General features: G+C 44.3%; 1 protein-coding gene across 1 annotated transcript in view; it reads left to right on the forward strand.

The window, feature by feature from the left end:
• stk3 (serine/threonine kinase 3) overlaps positions 1–6,000 on the forward strand; it is a 161,717-nt gene that overhangs the window by 147,738 nt on the left and 7,979 nt on the right. Inside the window, 1 exon segment of the mRNA NM_001097196.1 lies at positions 173–183. The gene's annotated coding sequence lies outside the window, so the exon portion shown is untranslated.

The following is a 6,000-nucleotide window of genomic DNA, read 5'->3' on the forward strand; positions in this document are numbered from 1 at the left end:
CTCCCGTGGGGGGGGGGAGCAGGTAGTGGGCAGGCATAAGTCTCCCGTGGGGGGGGGAGCAGGTAGTGGGCAGGCATAAGGCTCCCGTGGGGGGGGGAGCAGGTAGTGGGCAGGCATAAGGCTCCCGTGGGGGGGGGAGCAGGTAGTGGGCAGGCATAAGGCTCTGGTGGGGGGGGGAGCAGTTAGTGCGCAGGCAGGAGTTTGAGTAGGGATAATTGTGTGTCTGGCCCCTCCAAAGATTTTTTTTCGGGGGGGCCCTGGACACCCTAGTTATGTCACTGCTCAGCAGCTTTCCCAGTGTATCTCTTTGAGTAAATGCCATGCCTGAAGAAGAGACCTGAAAGCTGGCATTTTGGAACCTACTAAGCCAACCAATAAAAGGTATTGGTTACATTTCGTGGGTTAATGATAGGGCTGAAGAATCACAATACAGACCTATGTGTAAATCTAACACACAGTAACTAACCCTGTAATCAAACTCTCAGCTCCATGATACTAATTTCCTCCTAATTACAATATGGATTTCCATTTAATTACTTCCGTAATCAGTTCCTAAAAAACACTCATTCCAAGGCGTTCCTCTGGTCCTTAACTGTCATTTCCCTGATTCTCTCTAACATTGCAGGATGTCATTTCTCATTGTGACAAGACATCTATAGGTCTTGCCATCAGATTTACAGGCCTGGCTTCTGGGAAATTATCCAATAATCTTTATCTTGTCCTCACTAAATTAGGTTTAAGATGGTTTAACAACGTAAGAGATTCTCCGCTCTTCTTTATTTACCGGATGTGTTTTTGTTGCACAGTCATTAGCTGCATTAAGGTAATTGGCTAGCCATGGGATAATGGCGCATGGTACAATCTATGGGTGATTCTGTACTGAGAATTCTGATGTAAATGTGCCGGGACGCTGGGTTCCATGCTCTCGCTGCATTAGTCTCTGCCCAGTCACTAGTCATTTCCAAGCTGGCACTGGTTTTGGATTGCTTTCCCCATCTCTCAGGCCCCTTTAGACTGATAAAGCAGTTTATTGGCCCATTTATGGGGCCTGACTGAGCAATATCTGCCTCAAAATTGTGCAGATATCAATTGGGCAGGTTTTAAATCCCATCAGATGAGGGGGGCATCAATGAGTTGATGTGGTCCTCTCCCGGTGGGCCTTTAATATCATCTGATTTGAGACCAAATGATCAGATTAACTCAGGGATCCCTACCTTTTTTTTACTTGTGAGCCACACGCAGATGTATTGTGTTGGGGAGCCACACAAGCATGAAATAAGTTCTTTGGGGGAACCAAATAAGGGCTGTGATTGGCTATTTGGTAGCCCCATGTGGACTGCTGGCCTGCAGGAGGCCCTGCTTGGAGTAAAACTGTGTCTCTGTGCTTCCAACACTTGTCTCCAAGCCTGAAATGTAAAAATAGGCAACTACTTTGCCACTGGGGGCAACATCAAAAGTGGGTGGTGATCAACATGGTTCCCTCGAGCCACTGGTCGGGGATCACTGGATTAACCCAGTCTGGTCCAGCAGACCTTGTACCAGCAACATTGCGCTGGTAAGCCCATCTTTAGATAATTGTAGCCTATTCCTAGTCGTATAGGAAACCATAGCCAAAAATAAATTCATTTCCAACTATAAAATTACATTGTATAGCACCAGTTTGAATATTCTCATGTTCATTAGCTTTGTGCATTCATGCCCCCTTCACTCAAACCACAGTGTATTTAGAAGATACTGCCCATTGAACCTACCACCCAAAAATCTCCCTGGTGAGTGTATTTTGTAGGTGCCATTAACATTAAGTAGCATAAATGGGGTGTAGATAAAGACAGGGGCAGACAGAGGTACAGATGGGCAGACAGAGGTACAAACAGGGGCAGACAGAGGTACAGATGGGCAGACAGAGGTACAGATGGGCAGATAGAGGTACAGATGGGCAGACAGAGGTACAGATGGGCAGACAGAGGTACAGATGGGCAGACAGAGGTACAGACGGGCAGACAGAGGTACAGACAGGGGCAGACAGAGGTACAGACAGGGGCAGACAGAGGTACAGATGGGCAGACAGAGGTACAGACAGGGGCAGACAGGGGCAGACAGAGGTGCAGACAGAGGTACAGACAGGGGCAGACAGAGGTGCAGACAGGGGCAGACAGAGGTACAGACAGGGGCAGACAGAGGTGCGCAGGGCAGAATTCTTTCAGTTCCTAGGGCTTCTGATAGTATTGACACATAGCTGAAAGAATAATTAAGGCTTTAGCTACCATTGAGATGTGCTGTTCAGCACAGGTATCTAGGGAAGTCTCTCTGGGCTATAGGAGTAATGAATACTGCTGCACTAATGCATAACGGCCCCCCTGCCCCATATGTCAGATAGAAGTGAATGGATGGAAAGTCCCTGCCAATTGCTTAGAGGTCATTTATAGCTCACGGCATCTTTCCTGGAAATCGACGCTGGCTGCAACAGGATTGATTGCATTTCTAGATCTTATAGGCAGTGTTTTTTTTCTTGCTGTTAAAAGGAAGATTAGAGAACACCCAGCATCCCCTGGCAGCCAAATCCCCCCCTTGTGCCCAAACCTTCAGGTGCTGCCTCTGAGCTCTGCACCTTGTGCCGTATTTATATGTCAGACAAAATGGTTCCCAGTGCTTAATCCCTGCCATAGAGAGTCAGTACAGGGTTCCTCAGTGCCTTGTGTCCCCCAGCGCACCTTAGTTTGCTATGAATGGTGCAGAGGCCAGGGCACTCCCAGGGGCACACTTATATATATATATATATCCATATGCCACTCACCTCCTGCTCCTTATGTGTATTGTGCTGCTGAAAGCCATCCCAGGAGCGCTAAGGCTTCTGCCTCAGGGCACAACACTCACATTGCTTCTGGGCAGGTAGAAAAGTGTCAAAACTTGGAACCCTGTGACTTAGTGAATATTGTTATTTTAATATTTAATATATTTGTCATGTGCAACTAAGACCACAAACTTCTTGGTATATTCCTAAGTGCAAGCAGAATATAACTCTGCATTTGTTACTGTTACAATGCCATAAGGCAGGGATCCCCAACCTTTTGTTATCTGTGAGCCACATTCAAATGTAAAAAGACTTGGGGAGCAACACAAGCATAAAACATATCCTGAGGGTGCCAAATAAGGACTATTATTGGCTATTTGATAGCCCCTATATGGACTGGCAGCCTACAGGGGGCTCTGTTTGGCAATACATCTGGTTTTTAGTCAGGAATTCACAAATAAGCACCTGCTTTAAGGCCACTGGGCGCAACATCCAAGGGATGTTCTTATTTCTTATCAGGAATGTTATTCTTAGGAGGGGCCCCATGATGGTCAGTTTAGTACCATGGTACTATGTAGTGATTAATGGTAATTTATTAGATACTTACCTCTGTCCCCCATATGCTCATACCCTTTTTGTGTCTTCACTTATTTACCTTCAACAGCAAAAAACAAAGAGACACCGGAGGCAAGTTTTGGTTGCACCAAAACCATTTGTACTGCCAAGCAGAGCCTTCTGTAGGCTGCCAGTCCACATAGGGGCTACTATATAGCCAATCACAGCCCATATTGGTCACCCTTTAGGAACTGTTTTTATCCTTGTGTTGCTCCCCAACCTTATTTATATTTAAATGTCACTCACAGCGTAAAAAAGATTCTAGAGTATAGTAAGCAGAAAGCAAAATTCTTCTGGTTCTAATTAATTTGTAACTCTAATTAATAGGACTTGTATATGAAATAATACTGATGGGAAGCTCTTAGAAGCTGATAAGAATCCTAAACTTAATTAGGTCTAGGAGGAACTTATTTTTTAAACTCGTGCCACGTTCTGATGTGCAGTAACAGGGCGCTCCCTGCCTCATTCACTAACACAGTCAGACATGTGCTGGGCAGTAACCTATGGAAGCCAATTATATATTTGCTTTTATTGTTCTACCTACAGCTGGTGCAACACATCTTGTCACTGATTGGTTGCTGTGGGTTACTGTGCAGGCACAGATTGGCTCAGTGTTGACAAATGAATGCAAAAAGCTCAGCATGTATTATTAATTTACTTTAGGCTCAGTGTCAGACTAAGGACCCATCAGAGGGCCAACACTGAAGCTCACATAGACCTAAGGTGGACATAAGCAACATCTGATTGGAATTGTCTCTGGGGCCAATGGCAAGTAACTTTTGTCATTTAAAAGCTGTTTGCCTATGGGTCTCATCCATGCTAATCCACTTTGATCTATGTAGCACTAAGTTAAGGAGCAAGTTCCAAACCACAGACCCTGACCCACTAGGGGCCCAAATCAGTGTCTAAAAAGTGTAAAAATGTGAAAATGTGTTGCTGTCCTGAATATTTGTGCCCTGGGCTATGACTTTTTATCAGTAGACCAACAGGGTGCCGTCTCTTTCACGGAGCTTTATAATGTTAACACAATTCTTCTATTTGTCACGAGACTTAGAACCCCCTCCCTGTGAAACCATTTCCACCCAAAAGTTACATGGGAAAGTGGCACATAGATATGGCACTCGCAATTGAATAGCTTGTATTTATACTGGGGGGTTTGTATCATGATTCCTGTTGATATAAAGCCAATTTAGGGAAAACTGAATTGTTCCCATTGTCTCATTAGTGTAGGTTTTAAAAGTCCAATTGGGAAAGAATAGCTCTCTGTATTATTTCAACTCCTGCACTCCCATATACCTTTCTGTTATCTGACAGCGTCCTGCTGGATGGATTCTTTTACAATACTCTGGGGATTATAGTGTTCTATTCTAGTGCTTCCAACACTTGCAAAGTGGATTGAAGGATAATTCTACTGGGAGTGTGTTATTACATATTTCACCTTTACACGGAACGTGATTTCCATCAGAAATATCAAAACCTTCTGAAAAAAAGCGACTTGTGAAATCATATAGCCCCCGACGGTTTCATTTATATAAATATGAGGAAAATGGAATGTTTAATAGTCTCAGAGCCCAGTTTATAGGAACATTGTGCCGTGTTGCTGTAATGTTGGACACTATGGGGCGTTCTACTGAATTCTGGTTATAGGAAGTCATTTCTGGGGGTTTGCCCTCTATAAAAAGGGGGTCAGGAATAGAAGACTAATTTAAATTAGAGTTTAGCCTGATACACAGAAGTATATTCCTCCATGTAAATACCTTAAACTGATCCCTTTAATAAGGTTTAATCTCTTCTCCACCAGGGGACTCTTTTTAGGGTGCAGGGGATACAGCTCTCGGGAGCCTTTCATTGCTGAAAAAAAATAATTAAAACTGTCAAGGATCTCAAACATGTGCCCCAATGATGGACTTGTAAACAGGGGCTGATTTATTATTCCATTTTAATAGTCAGGAGAGAAACAAGCACTTTAGCTTATCCTTGTTGGATGGGCGCTCAAGCAGCTGGGACCCTTGCCAGGGGTAACAAAACATATAGAATAAAAACTGCTGCAGCACTTCTGTTTTGCCCTCTCTCAAGCTTTGAGAAAGGGCAAGAGAAGGCCCGAAACTCCCATGATACTCCCATGTAACTGGAGGAGTCCCAAACCAGACCTGGATGTCTTACTATTGAGTGCTAATCTGATACCTACTGGGAGTTGCTATCTTGCTCCCTTCCCATTGTTCTGCTGATTGGCTGCTGGGGGGGGGGGGGGGGGGGGGGGATATCACTCCAACTTGTAGCTCAGCAGTAAAGTGTGACTGAAGTTATCAGAGCACAGGTCACATGGCTGTGGCACCCTGGGAAATGAAGAATATGGCTAGCCCCATGTGAAATTTCAAAATTAAATATAAAAAATCTGTTTGTGCTTTTGAAAAACAGGTTACAATGCAGGATTCTGCTGGAAAAGCTCTATTAACTGATGGGTTTTGAAAAAAATATGTTTTCCCATAACAGTGTTCTTTTAACGCAGAAGGTGAGATTGAATATCTCCTCGGGCAGGGCAGGGCGGTGTTTGAAAGGAGACACAATAGTTTGTAATAGGAAAGACAAGTGTT

Source organism: Xenopus tropicalis, chromosome 6, assembly GCF_000004195.4.
Source record: "Xenopus tropicalis strain Nigerian chromosome 6, UCB_Xtro_10.0, whole genome shotgun sequence".
Classification (NCBI taxonomy): domain Eukaryota; kingdom Metazoa; phylum Chordata; class Amphibia; order Anura; family Pipidae; genus Xenopus; species Xenopus tropicalis.